This window comes from Phyllobates terribilis, unplaced genomic scaffold (genome assembly GCF_046119375.1).
Source record: "Phyllobates terribilis strain yellow unplaced genomic scaffold, ASM4611937v1 Scaffold_5__5_contigs__length_657084704, whole genome shotgun sequence".
Lineage (NCBI taxonomy): Eukaryota > Metazoa > Chordata > Amphibia > Anura > Dendrobatidae > Phyllobates > Phyllobates terribilis.
In genome coordinates this window covers 495172085-495187581 of record NW_027362765.1, presented here as the reverse complement: position 1 = coordinate 495187581, position 15497 = coordinate 495172085, and positions in this window count along the sequence as shown.

Sequence of the window (15497 nt, the reverse complement as noted above, 5' to 3'; positions counted from 1 at the left end):
AATGGAGAGGCGTCTATAAGACACCCCCATTACTAACCCCATAGTCAAAGTTAAAAAAAACACAAACACCCAGAATAAAGTCCTTTAATTGAAATAAAGACACAATCCTTTATTGTTCTAAATTAAACCATACTTACCGTCACGCCCATTCCAGCTGAAGCCAACGATCTCCTGCAATAAAAGAAAAATAATAAAGCAACCTCATCCTTACCTTTCCATGGTTCCCACGACAGCTTCAGCTCTGCTACATCGAGATGACAGGCTGGACCGCAGCAGAACGCTGCCATCCAGTCTCTCTGTGACGACATCCAGATGAGCCGAGTTCATGTCCAATGAACTCGGCTCACCTCATGCATGTCACTGACAGCGTGGGAAAATTCTCACGCTGAAGCGGTGAGTGCAGGAGAATTCTCCCACGCTGTCAGTGACGTGCATAAGGTGAGCTCATGTCCAATGAACTCAGCTCACCTCCTGCACGTCACTGACAGCGTGGGAGAATTCTCCTGCACTCAGCGCTTCAGTGTGAGAATTCTCCCACGCTGAAGCGCTGAGTGCAGGAGAATTTTCCCACGCTGTCAGTGACGTGCATGAGGTGAGCCGAGTTCATTGGACATTAACTCGGCTCATCTGGATGCCCTCACAGAGAGACACTGTGGAGCGCAAGCAAGCCTGCGCTTCTCAGTGTCTGCGGGATGACAGGCTGGATGGCAGCGTTCTGCTGCGGTCCAGCCTGTCATCTCGATGTAGCAGAGCTGAAGCTGTCATGGGAACCATGGAAAGGTAAGGATGATGTTGCTTTATTATTTTTCTTTTATTTCAGGAGATCGTTGGCTTCAGCTGGAATGGGCGTGATGGTAAGTATGGTTTAAATTAGAACAATAAAGAATTGTGTGTTTATTTCAATTAAAGGACTTTTTTCTGGGTGTTGTGTTTTTTTTAAATACTTTACTAGAAATTCATGGTGGTCATGTCTAATATTGGCGTGACCCCATGAATTTCGGGCTTAGGGCCAGCTGATAATGCCAAGCTGGCCCTAACCCCTTTATTACCCAGTGAGCCACCGCATCAGGGCCCTGGATGAGTTGGGTACAGCGCCAGAAGATGGCGCTTCTATGAACGCGCCATTTTCCGGGGTGGCTGCGGACTGCAATTTGCAGCGGGGGTGGCCCAGAAAGCTTGGGCCTCCCTGCGCTGCGGATTCCAGCCCCCAGCTGCCTAGTTGTACCTGGCTGGACACAAAAACAGGGCGAAGCCCCACGTCAATTTTCTTTAAATTATTTCATGAAATAATTAAGAAAAAAAGGGCTTCCCTATATTGTTGTGTCCGGCCAGGTACAAATAGGCAGCTGGTGGTTGGGGGCAGCCCGTTACTGCCTGCTGTACCTGGCTGGACACAAATATAGTGCGAAGCCCCACGTCAATTTTTTTTAAATTATTTCATGAATTTCCTGAAATAATTAAAAAAAATTGAAGTGGGGCTTCGCACTATATTTGTGTCCAGCCAGGTACAGCAGGCAGGAACGGGCTGCCCCCATCCACCAGCTGCCTATTTGTACCTGGCCGGACACAACAATATAGGGAAGCCCTTTTTTTCTTAATTATTTCATGAATTTCATGAAATAATTAAAAAAAATTGAAGTGGGGCTTCGCACTATATTTGTGTCCAGCCAGGTACAGCAGGCAGGAACGGGCTGCCCCCAACCACCAGCTGCCTATTTGTACCTGGCCGGACACAACAATATAGGGAAGGCCTTTTTTTCTTAATTATTTCATGAATTTCATGAAATAATTAAAAAAAAAGTACGTGGGGCTTCGCCCTATTTTTGTCTCCAGCCAGGTACAACTAGGCAGCTGGGGGCTGGAATCTGCAGCGCAGGGAGGCCCAAGCTTTCTGGGCCCCCCCCCGCTACAAATTGCAGTCCGCAGCCACCCCGGAAAATGGCGCGTTCATAGAAGCGCCATCTTCTGGCGCTGTACCCAACTCATCCAGGGCCCTGGTGCGGTGGCTCACTGGGTAAAGGGGTTAGGGCCAGCTTGGTATTATCAGCTGGCCCCAAGCCCAAAATTCATGGGGTCACGCCAGTATTAGACATGACCGCCATGAATTTCTAGTAAAGTATTTAAAAAAAACCCAACACCCAGAATAAAGTCCTTTAATTGAAATAAAGACACAATTCTTTATTGTTCTAAATTAAACCATACTTACCATCACACCCATTCCAGCTGAAGCCAACGATCTCCTGCAATAAAAGAAAAATAATAAACCAACCTCATCCTTACCTTTCCATGGTTCCCACGACAGTTTCAGCTCTGCTACATCGAGATGACTGGCTGGACCGCAGCAGAACGCTGCCATCCAGTCTGTCATCCCGCAGACACTGAGAAGCGCAGGCATGCTTGCGCTCCTCACTGTCTCGCTGTGACGGTATCCAGATGAGCCGAGGTCATGTCCAATGAACTCGGCTCACCTCATGCACGTCACTGACAGCGTGGGAAAATTCTCACGCTGAAGTGCTGAGTGCAGGAGAATTCTCCCACGCTGTCAGTGATGTGCATGAGGTGAGCTCATGTCCAATGAACTCAGCTCACCTCCTGCACGTCACTGACAGCGTGGGAAAATTCTCCTGCAATCAGCGCTTCAGCGTGAGAATTTTCCCACGCTGTCAGTGACGTGCATGAGGTGAGCCGAGTTCATTGGACATGAACTCGGCTCATCTGGATGTCGTCACAGAGAGACGCTGAGCAGTGCAAGCAAGCCTGCGCTTCTCAGTGTCTGCGGGATGACAGGCTGGATGGCAGCGTTCTGCTGCGGTCCAGCCTGTCATCTCGATGTAGCAGAGCTGAAGCTGTCGTGGGAACCATGGAAAGGTAAGGATGAGGTTGCTTTATTATTTTTCTTTTATTGCAGGAGATCGTTGGCTTCAGCTGGAATGGGCGTGATGGTAAGTATGGTTTAATTTAGAACAATAAAGGATTGTGTCTTTATTTCAATTAAAGGACTTTATTCTGGGTGTTTGTGTTTTTTTTAACTTTGACTATGGGGTTAGTAATGGGGGTGTCTTAGAGACGCCTCTCCATTACTAACCTGGGCTTGATGTCAGCTGGCATTATAAGCTGACATCAACCCCAACCCTATTACCCCCTGCCACCGCACCAGGGCAGCGTGGAAGAGCGAGGCTAAGTGCCAGAATTGGCGCATCCTATGAATGCGCCATTTCTGGGGCGGCTGACGGCTGGTGTTTCTAGCCTGGGAGGGGACCAATATTCATGGCTACCTTCCTGGGCTATTAATATCAGCCCCCAGCTGTCTGCCTAGCCTTTGCTAGCTATTAAATTAGGGGGGACCCCACGTCATTTTTTTGGGGGGGTCCCCCATTTTAATAGCTAGTAAAGGCTATGTATTCAGCTGGGGGCTGATATTAGTAGCCTGGGAAGCTCCGTGGGTATTACCCCCTTCCCAGGCTTCAAACATCTGCCCCAGCCGTCTGCTTAACCTCCGCTAGAGCCTAAAATTAAGGGGAACCCCACGCCAATTTTTTTAATAATAAATCCTTTATTTTAATACTAAATGACAAGTACAGTAACCAACACTATCACTGTACTTCATATATATGTGACTGACATGTTTCTATCTATCTAATCTATGTGTGATGCTCTATCTTTCTGTTCTAAATTGTCGGGTACCGCTGCTGAATTGCCGGCCGGCTTTTTTAAAGAGACAGTGCATGAAAACACTATTATTTTTTTAAATAAATCCTTTACACTAAATGACAAGTACAGTAAGCAACACTATCACTGTACTTATTATATATGTGACTGACATGTTTCTATCTATCTAATCTATGTGTGAAGCTCTATTCTTTCTGTTCTAAATTGTCGGGTACAGATGCTGAATTGCCGGCCGGCTTTTTTAAAGAGACGGTGCATGAAAACACTAATATTTTTTTTAATAAATCCTTTACACTAAATGACAAGTGCAGTAACCAACACTGTCACTGTGCTTCTTATTTGTGTGACTGACATGTTTCTATCTATCTAATCTATGTGTGATGCTCTATTCCTTCTTGTCTAAATTGTCGGGTACCGGTGTATGCCGCTGCTGAATTTGCCGGCCGGCTTTTTTAAAGAGAGTGTCTTCTGAGCAGTTTGTCAGCTTTTGGACACCTTTGCAGGTGTTTTCTATGTGTTTCTATGTATTTTTTTTGCCTGCCATTGGTTTTAACGGTGTTCGACGGTGTTCTAAGGTGTTCGACGAACAGTTCGACGAACAGTTCGACGAACAGTTCCTCGAACATCCCGGTGTTCGACGAACCGAACCGAACCCGAACACTACGGGGGTGGCTCAACACTAATCGTCAGCACTAAACATCTTCGTCGCCATTTCAAAACTGTGCAGAAGGGTGCATAGGTCCCTGATCTGAGACCACTCCTCCAGCGTGATTTGCCCCACCTCTGGATCTCGTTGGCCCAGGCTATACGTCAGAACGTATTGCACCAGGGCTTGTCGGTGCTGCCACAGTCGCTGCAACATGTGCAAAGTTGAATTCCACCGGGTATGCACATCGCATTTTAGCCGGTGAAGTGGCAGGCCCAACGACTTCTGTAGAGATGTAAGTCGCTGAGCTGCGGGATGCGAACGGCGGAAGTGAGCACACAGCGACCGAGCCCTCTGCAGAAGGCCATCTAGTCTGGGATAGTGAGCTAAAAATTGCTAGACAACCAGGTTCAACACGTGAGCCATACAAGGCACGTGTGTGACATTGCCCCGGCGAAGGGCCGCACCCAGGTTTGCAGCATTGTCGCACACGGCCTTCCCTGGTTTCAGGTCCAGTGGAGACAACCATTCATGAAATTGGTTCTCCAGAGCTGACCACAACTCCTCAGCTGTGTGACTCACATTTCCCAGACATTTCAATGTAAAAACCGCCTGATGACGTTGAGCCCTACTGCCAGCATAGTAAGGAGGTGTGCAGGATCCCTTCTGCGCAGTTAGAAAGCTTGTGGCATGACCAGACAGGCTTTGGGTGCAGGTGGAAGACCGAGAGGAAGTTGAGGAGGCAGAAGCAGTGGAGGAACTTTGACATAAAGAGGATTGACGCACAACTCGTGGGGACGGCAAGACTTGGACAGCAGCCCCTTGTCCTGCTGTCACCATAGTTACCCAGTGCCCAGTCAGCGACATGTAACGCCCCTGTCCATGCCTACTCGTCCAAGTGTCTGTGGTGAAATGCACCCTGTCACACACAGAGTTTCTCAAAGAAGCGGTGATGTTGTGTGCGACATGCTGGTGGAGCGCAGGCACACCTTTCTTTGAGAAGTAGTGCCGACTGGGCATCTGGTACTGGGGCACTGCGACGGACATAAGGTCTCGAAAATCCTCTGTGTCCACCAGGCGGAAAGGCAGCATTTCTGTAGCCAAGAGCCTGCAGATGGTGAAATTCAACCTCTTAGCTTTCTCATGGCTAGGAGGAAATGGTCTTTTACTTGTCCACATCTGAGGGACCGAGGGCTGGCTATTGTGCTTAGACGGGGTTGATAAGGGTGTCCCCGGCAAACTGCCGGTCTGTGAGGAAGATGCAGGCGGACATGTTAGGTTGCCTTGATCCAAAGGTTGTGCTATCGATGTCGGACAGCGCTCAACACCAGCTGGTGTTACCACCTCCAAAGAAAATGATGACCTGCCAATCACGCTGGCTGTTGCGGGTAAAGAGGTGGCAGGTCTGCGCCCCAAAACAGGTGTGACTGCTGTCCCCCCAGTCACAGAGGATGAAGAGGCCGCGGATGCACAAGATATGGCAGACGGTGGTTGGCCCGGCCGGCTAGGCCGCATTGTAGCACACTGAGCTTCCCACTGCAACTTATGCTTCATGTCCATGTGCCGGTTCATGCATGAAGTACTCAAACTATGTATTTTTTGGCCTCTACTTAGCTTTTGCTGACAAATGTTACAGATAACACGAGTTGGGTCATCTTTATCGATCTGAAAAAATGCCCAGGCTATGCAAGGCTTAGCACCCATGCGACCTGAAGAGCCACCACGACTTGTGGTGAGAGGCAGAGTTGTGTTTGAGGATGCAGTTGTTGACGTGCTTCCAGTACTACGTCTCTGTCCAGGAAGGCGCAACCTGACCTCGTCGTCACTAGCATCTTCCTCCACCTCCTCTGCTGACCTCATCTCTTGGCTGACTGTGGGTTGACAGTAAGTGGGATCTCCAACCTCATCATCATCACCCTGTGCGTTATCACACCCGTCGTCCTCAGAGCCAACCTGTTCCTGCCCTGACAAAAAACTAAAGTTGTCGCTCCAATCAGGTATTTGAGTCTTATCATCGTCTTCCTCATTGTCTCCACCAACAGGAGTTACAGTTTGGGAATGAGGGTCTACATTATGGTCAGAACCTTCTGCGTCTGGTCCTGGATCCGACTCATAAAGATTCTGGGCATCAGTGCAGATCATTTCCTCGTCTGGATTCACAGAAGCGCTGGAGTCGACCTCTGATTCCCAGGCTATAGTATGAGTAAACAGCTCTGCAGACTCAACCATCTGTTCTACCTCATACTCAGACGGGCAGCTGGAGATTTGGGAGCTGTGAGGAAGCAAGTGCGATTGGGGTGACACCTTTGAGGACTGGAGTATTTGTGATGTTGAAGTTGATGTGGAGGAGAGCCCACTTAAAGGAGCACTTGATATCCGTTGAAGCACCTGCTGTTTTTGTGCCTCATCTGGAATTTGTAGCGATTGGCGTGGCCGTAAGAAAGGGATCTTATCACATTGTCCGCTAAAAGAAGTAGACATTTTAGTTTGGCTGGAAGATGGTCTTTCTTCTGCAGATGTTACTGTTGCTTTAACACCTACCCCACGGACACAACCTTTTTTCCCCTTCCCAACACGCCTATTCCCCTTTCCACCAGCAGCAGGCCTTTTTCCACTCATTTTGGTGGTTAACTAATTCACAACTCTGAAGTGGTTTGCACAAAAAAACAATGGATGGGAACCGAGCAGAGCTGAGTGGCCAAACTGTGGTATTAGGCCAAAACTATTGGCTGGGTTAGATGCAGAAAAAAATTATATTCAATTTGCAACCTGATGGAGGTCAGTATAGATGGACTAATAGAACAAGTCCCACACACAGCTAGAAGCCCAAATATTTTTTCAGAGGTAGATGCAGAAAATTTTTTTATTCAGTTTGCAACCTGATGGAGGTCTGTATAGATGGATTAATAGAACAAGTCCCACACACAGCTACAAGCCCAATATTTTTTCAGAGGTAGATGCAGAAAAAAAATATATTCAGTTTGCAACCTGATGGAGGTCAGTATAGATGGACTAATAGAGAAAGTCCCACACACTGCTAGAAGGCCAAATATTATTTCAGAGCTAGATGCAGACAAAAAATTATTTTGAATTTGCAACCTGATGGAGGTCAGTATAGATGGACTAATAGAACAAGTCCCACACACTGCTAGAAGGCCAAATATTTTTTCAGAGCTAGATGCAGAAAAAAATTATATTCAGTTTGCAACCTGATGGAGGTCTGTATAGATGGATTAATAGAACAAGTCCCACACACAGCTAGAAGCCCAAATATTTTTTCAGAGGTACTGTAGATGCAGATAAAAATTATTTTTAATTTGCAACCTGATGGAGGTCAGTATAGATGGATTAATAGAGAAAGTCCCACACACTGCTAGAAGGCCAAATATTTTTTCAGAGCTAGATGTAGATAAAAATTATTTTTAATTTGCAACCTGATGGAGGTCAGTATAGATGGACTAATAGAGAAAGTCCCACACACTGCTAGAAGGCCAAATATTTTTTCAGAGCTAGATGCAGATAAAAATTATATTCAATTTGCAACCTGATGGAGGTCAGTATAGATGGACTAATAGAACAAGTCCCACACACAGCTAGAAGCCCAAATATTTTTTCAGAGGTACTATAGATGCAGATAAAAATTATTTTTAATTTGCAACCTGATGGAGGTCAGTATAGATGGACTAATACAACAAGTCCCACACACAGCTAGAAGCCCAATATTTTTTCAGAGGTAGATGCTGAAAAAAATATATTCAGTTTTCAACCTGATGGAGGTCAGTATAGATGGAGCAATAGAAAAAGTCCCACACACAGCTAGAAGCCCAAATATTTTTTCAGAGGTAGATGCAGATAAAAATTATTTTTAATTTACAACCTGATGGAGGTCAGTATAGATGGACTAATAGAGAAAGTCCCACACACTGCTAGAAGGCCAAATATTTTTTCAGAGCTAGATGCAGATAAAAATTATATTCAATTTGCAACCTGATGGAGGTCAGTATAGATGGACTAATAGAGAAAGTCCCACACACTGCTAGAAGGCCAAATATTTTTTCATAGGTAGATGCAGAAAAAAATATATTCAGTTTGCAACCTGATGGAGGTCTGCATAGATGGATTAATAGAACAAGTCCCACACACAGCTAGAAGCCCAATATTTTTTCAGAGGTAGATGCAGAAAAAAATATAATCAGTTTGCAACCTGATGGAGGTCAGTATAGATGGACTAATACAACAAGCCCCACACACAGCTAGAAGCCCAATATTTTTTCAGAGGTAGATGCAGAAAAAAATATATTCAGTTTGCAACCTGATGGAGGTCTGTATAGATGGATTAATAGAACAAGTCCCACACACAGCTAGAAGCCCAATATTTTTTCAGAGGTAGATGCAGAAAAAAATATATTCAGTTTGCAACCTGATGGAGGTCAGTATAGATGGACTAATACAACAAGTCCCACACACAACTAGAAGCCCAATATTTTTTCAGAGCTAGATGCAGAAAAAAATATATTCAGTTTGCAACCTGATGGAGGTCTGTATAGATGGATTAATAGAACAAGTGCCACACACAGCTAGAAGCCCAATATTTTTTCAGAGGTAGATGCAGAAAAAAATATATTCAGTTTGCAACCTGATGGAGGTCAGTATAGATGGACTAATACAACAAGTCCCACACACAGCTAGAATCCCAATATTTTTTCAGAGGTAGATGCAGAAAAAAATATATTCAGTTTGCAACCTGATGGAGGTCTGTATAGATGGATTAATAGAACAAGTCCCACACACAGCTAGAAGCCCAATATTTTTTTCAGAGGTAGATGCAGAAAAAAATATATTCAGTTTGCAACCTGATGGAGGTCAGTATAGATGGACTAATACAACAAGTCCCACACACAGCTAGAAGCCCAATATTTTTTCAGAGCTAGATGTAGAAAAAAATTATATTCAATTTGCAACCTGATGGAGGTCAGTATAGATGGACTAATAGAATGATGCTATGCCCAAAAGATTTTACTTCACTAGGTGCAGTAAAAAAATTGGTATTCTATACACAGGTGGTATATCTTGCAACACAGATAGGCTACCCCACTGACTAACACACTCTGCAATAGGCCAAAAAGGATTAGCTTTGCTAGATTCAGCCAAATGCTGTGAAAAAAACTTGCACAGCACTGGCACAGACCTGCCTGGCAAAAACTGATAGGAACTGATGTAACCTAGTCCTGAAAAGGACTCCAATTACAATTAGTCTTTACTCCCACAATCTATCTATTTAAGAGCACAGACCTGCCTGATAAAAGTCGTAGGAAATGCTGTAACCTAGTCCTTAAAAGGACTGCAATCACAACTATTCCCTACTCCCAAGCTATCTGTAGATTTGTGCGAAAATTGGCTTGAAATTAACAAGGTATAGCGCACACAGCAACAGCGGTGCCGTCTAACACGCAGCTGCAGCAGTGAGAAAATGGTGGCGACGGGGAAAATGGCTTGGTCTTATAGGGCAAGGACATGTGACATACACTGCCAATGACACATGCCCTTGCTTGTGTGAAAAAAAGCACTTCGCTCCGTGTGTGCGCTGCTGATAGGCTGACAGATTGCACCTCCCCACTGTAAATGCGGGAAAGAGAAAAAAAAAATGGAGATCTTCATTGTTCCTGCAGAGATCCATCCCCTGCCCCTCCCCCCACCCCTCTGTACACTCAAACTGCGTATTAACATTAATTTTCATCATTACTGAGAAAAAATCCAGTTATGATTTTGGTGCACGAACAGTTATCGAACATAACCTCGAACAGCCGAATTTTTCTCAAATTGTTCGTGTTCGCCGAACGGCTCGAACACCGCCCAAAACAGCTTGAATTTGAGATTGGCGAACAGTTCGAGTAGAACAACGCTCATCTCTAATGTTCACCGAACTGTTCGTCGAACACCGTTAAAACCAATGGCAGGCAAACAAAAACACATAGAAACACATTGAAACCACATAGAAAACACTTCAAAGGTGTCCAAAAGCTGACAAACTGCTCAGAAGATACAACTAACACATGGAAAAGTGACAAGTACATATAGTCATGCAAAAAGAAAAGAGGTTGAGGAGTAAAAGGAGGGGGAGACACAGCTATAGGCATGTCATGCCCTTCTAAAACCAAAAATGTGCGAAGCTGACACGGCCAGTCCGTTCCTGCCTGTGCGACCTCCGTGTCGCCGGGTTTGTGCCAGAGCTGCAGTGGACCCTGACGGCCAGCCCCCCTCTCCCAATACTGGTGCCTGTCTGCTGGTGGGTCGAGTGAGCCCCCCTTCGGTGGAGGCAGGTCTAAGCTTTTTAATTTAAATTCTCTCTAATTTGAATGAGTACACTTTAAATCCTTTTACAAGGATCTATTGGAGGGCAAGTCTGATGCCAGCAGCCGCGGGAATTACAGCTCCAGTAGCGTCCACTAAAGCTGCAGCAGTTAAAAAGCTTTTATAAGGATCGAGCTTGGCGGTCCACTTCAAGGCCTCCTACCGCCAGTCCCAGCCCCTGTGGTTTGGGGTGCCTCCCGATGCTCTTCACTGAGTATCCTGGGGTCTCAAAGCATTTTCTTTGAAAAAATTAAGTGTCCAAACTACAGGTGGTGTAGCTTGCTTAACAGCTGGGATAATCCGCTGACTAGGAGACACTGCTACTAGGCACAAAGTATTTCCTGGGCTATATGCAGTTAAAAATTTGTAATTAGATACTCTCGTTGGATGCTGAAAAAGCATTCCATAGAGTCTCCTGGCTTGCCATATATTATTCTCTTAAAAAGCTTGGGGTAGGGGTCTAGGGTACCCTTTTATAGCCAAAATCATGGCCCTCTATCGCAATACTTCACCTAGGCTGAAGATAAATGGAACATTTTCTTCACCTTTCATAATCACCAATGGGACAAGGCAGGGATGTCCTCTGTCCCCTCTCTTATAAATCCTAGTGACGGAGCACCTGCTCTCATCAATTCGCCATAACCGCAATATTAGGTGGATTGAGGTGGGAGGCACCGAGTACAAGTGCTCTGCATTTGCTGATGATGTCCTAGTATATATCACTCAATCACATATATCCATCCCTGCTGTTATGGCTGAAATAGATCACTTTGTTACATGGTCAAATTTTAAAATCAATGCAGCGAAGTCTGAGGCCCTCGATGTCTCCCTCCCCAAATCCATACAGGATTCCATCCAGTCCAACTTTCCCTTTGCCTGGCCCTCACAGGGTTTCAAATACTTAGGAATTCGTATTCATAGAGACCTCTCCCGTCTATGTTATCTTAATTTTGGGCCCTTTATTGAACAACTCCATACAGACCACGGTTGGCACGTTAGAACTGTAAGATTCACTACGTGAACCACTGGTGTTTTGTGGAAAAGCACATGTACACTGTGTTCCAAATTATTATGCAAAAAGTGTTTAGGAGTGATAAGGTAAGATTTTTTTTGTTTGTCAGTTAAACTCATTGATGGTGATGTGTGTCAGGGCTCTTTATATCACTGTAAGCAACTGCAGACACCTGTGCTCATTAGTTTGACAGGTGTGTCCAATGAAAGGCAAGACTTCTTAAGAAGGCTGTCCCACATTATTAAGCAGCCTACATTTTCTGCCAAAATGGGAAAGAAAAAGGATGTGTCGGCTGCTGAGAAGCAACAAATTGCAGAGTGTTTAGGTCAAGGCATGACTACAATCAACATTGCAAAGACACTTCATCCTGATCATCGCACAATCAAGAAGTATGTAGCTGATTCACAGTACACATGTGAGTGTGCTGATAAGGGAAAATTGAGGACTCTTTCCTACAGGCAATTACGTCAGGTTAAAAGAGCAGCGGCAAAAAAGCCTTGTCATAGCAGCAGACAAGTTTTTGAAGCTGCTGGTGCCTCCAACGTCCCCTGAACAACAAGATGCAGGGTCCTTCAGAGGTTTGCAGCTGTGCGTAAGCCATCCTGTTGACCTCCTCTATCCACTGTACACAAGCAGAAACGGCTCCAGTGGGCCAAACAATACATGAAGACTGACTTCAAAACTGTTTTGTTCACCAATGAGTGCCGTGCAACGCTCGATGGTCCAGATGGATGGAGTGGAGGATGGCTGGTTGATGGACACCCCATGCAAACACGGCTACGGCGCCAACAAGGAGGAGGTAGAGTAATGTTTTGGGCTGGAATCATGGGGAGAGAGATTGTCGGCCCCTTTAGGATCCCTGAAGGGGTAAAGATGAACTCCATAATGTATGTGGAGTTTCTCAAACAGCACTTCCTGCCATGGTTCAAGAAGAAGAACCGTGTATTCTGCAGCAAGATAATTTTCATGCATGATAATGCACCGTCTCATTCTGCACATAACACATCTGCATCTCTGGCTGATATGGGCATAAAAGGGAGCAAACTTATGGTGTGACCCTCATGCTCCCCTGACCTCAACCCCATTGAGAACCTCTGGAGCATCATCAAAAGGAGTGTCTATGATGGCGGGAGGCAGTTCACATCTAAGCAACAGCTCTGGGAGGGTATTCTGTCCTCATGCAAAACGATTGAAGCAGAAACCATCCAAAAACCTGACAAATTCAATGGACGAGAGAGTTCAGAAGCTCCTTTCGAACAAGGGGTTCTATGTGCAAATGTAACATCACCTAGAATAAAGTTTTGAGTTGAAAACTGTTTGATTTCAGTTTCTAATAATCTGCTAATGCTTATAATTTCAAAAATGACCATTTTTTTGTTCTTTATTAAAATTAAAAGGTTGATCGAAGAGTGTGGGGGATCTAAGAGTGTGGCAACCCAGTAGTCAGGATTATTTCGAATTCTGACAATCTGAGGGTCATGTAGCAGTTAGTGCAGCAAGAAGGCACTCATGTGTCTTGCGCATCTAGTAGCCCCAAAATTATTTTCTGGGCTAGATGCAGCTAAAAATTATTATTCGTTTGAAAGCTGGTGGAGCTTAGAATAGATGGCCTAATAGAATCACACTGCACACTGCACACTGCTACTATGCCCAAAATTATTTTCTAGGCAAGATACAGATAAAAATGATAATTAATTTGAAAGCTTAAAACGGTTGGTGAGGTGATTTTACCAAATCCTCAAGCTTTTACTCTCCCCAGGATGACACAGGGGTAGAAAAGTCCTTGCGGATCCATGATGTATTCATCTTTATGAACGTGAGTCTGTCTACATTGTCAGTGGACAGCCGCGTGCGCTTATCTGTCAGCACACAACCAGCAGCGCTGAACACACGTTCAGAGAGAACAAAAATTATTATTAATTTGAAATCTGGTGGAGCTTAGTATAAATGGCCTAATAGAATCAGTACTGCAAACTGCTACAAGGCCAAAATTATTTTACAGGCAAGATACAGATAAACATGATTAGTAATAATTTGAAATCTGGTGGAGCTTAGTATAGATGGCCTAATAGAATCAGTACTGAAAACTGCTACAAGGCCAAAATTATTTTACAGGCAAGATACAGATAAACATGATTATTAATAACACTGGTGTACAAAAAAAAAAAAATTTCTGGCATGGACTTTAAGAACAGTTTTAGACTAATTTGAGGGTGCTGAATTCAAATCTGATCTTATAATTTCTCTATCACATCACGTTTTTGCGCTATAGGTATATAGCCCATTTTCAATAATTCCAAGAAAAATATAAGTAGTGTATGAAAAGTGCCGGTTTATACGGTTCACTAAGGTAAATTTAGTTTTAATTTAGTCTCCCAATAAATGTGAGAATATCTTTGTTTTCTTCGAACATGCATAATTCCCATTTGTTATGATAAGAAAGTAAAAAAACAGTTTTCAATCACCCTTGTTCTCTGTGCTACTGGGACAGTAGAGCTACAGCAGAGCATTGGGTGAAAACTGAATGGCCTCAGCAACAGAGTTTGGCATCTGGCGATAAGAATGTCATCCATGATCCTCTAGTGGATAGGAAGAACATTGTCTTTCCTCCCCTGCACTTAAAACTTGGATTGATGAAGCAGTTCGTCAAAGCTCTCAATCACAGTGGAGAATGCTTTAACTATATATGTTCAACTTTTCCTGGTCTTAGTGAAGAGAAGAAAAAGGCTGGAAAATTTGATGTACCTCAAATAAGAACACTTATGAGAAACCCAAACTTTATCACATCAATGAATGAGACAGAAGAAAGAGCTTGGAATGCGTTTTGTAATGTGGTGCAGAATTTTCTAGGGAATAAGAAAGCAGACAACTATGAAGAGATTGTGGAAGAGCTACTAATGAGTCTGCAAAATCTTGGATGTAGAATGAGTATCAAGATTCACTATTTACACAGCCATTTGGACTTTTTTCCAGAGAACCTTGGGGATGTGAGCGAGGAACAAGGGGAGCGTTTTCATCAGGACATTAAAACAATGGAAGAACGGTATCAAGGCCGGTGGGACTCACAAATGATGGCTGACTATTGCTGGAGCTTGACGAGAGACAACCCAGAAGCTGTACATCACAGATCAGCCAAGAAAAGAAAGTTCAAATAACTGCACTTTGCCATTCATCTGTGTGCCATATATATGTGTTTTTATATTTTGTAGTTTAATTTTGTAAGTATATTTGATTTGCTGTACACAGACTTTGCAATTTTTGTTATTCCTTGATTAAAAATATACAAAATGTAGTAACGAAAATCATGAGGTTTTTATCAAAAAACATTCGATAGGAGTAATTTCCATCAAAAATATCTCGAAATCCTGATGTGATAGCCAAAAACGGAGTTCGTATTAGTAATCAGCAGCCAAAATTGACTTAAAATATGTTTTAAAACCTTTTGACAAAAAAATTGCGTTGACAAGTGTAATTTTAAATCTGGTGGAGCTTAGTATAGATGGCCTAACAGAATCAGTACTGCAAACTGCTACAAGGCCCAAATTATTTTCCAGCCAAGATACAGATAAACATGATTAGTAATTTAAAATCTGGTGGAGTTTAGTATAGATGGCCTAATAGAATCAGTACTGCACACTGCTACAAGGCCCAAATTATTTTCCAGCCAAGATACAGATAAACATGATTAGTAATTTTAAATCTGGTGGAGTTTAGTATAGATGGCCTAATAGAATCAGTACTGCACAGTGCTACAAGGCCAAAATTATTATACAGGCAAGATACAGATAAACATGATTAGTAATTTGAAAGCTTAAAATG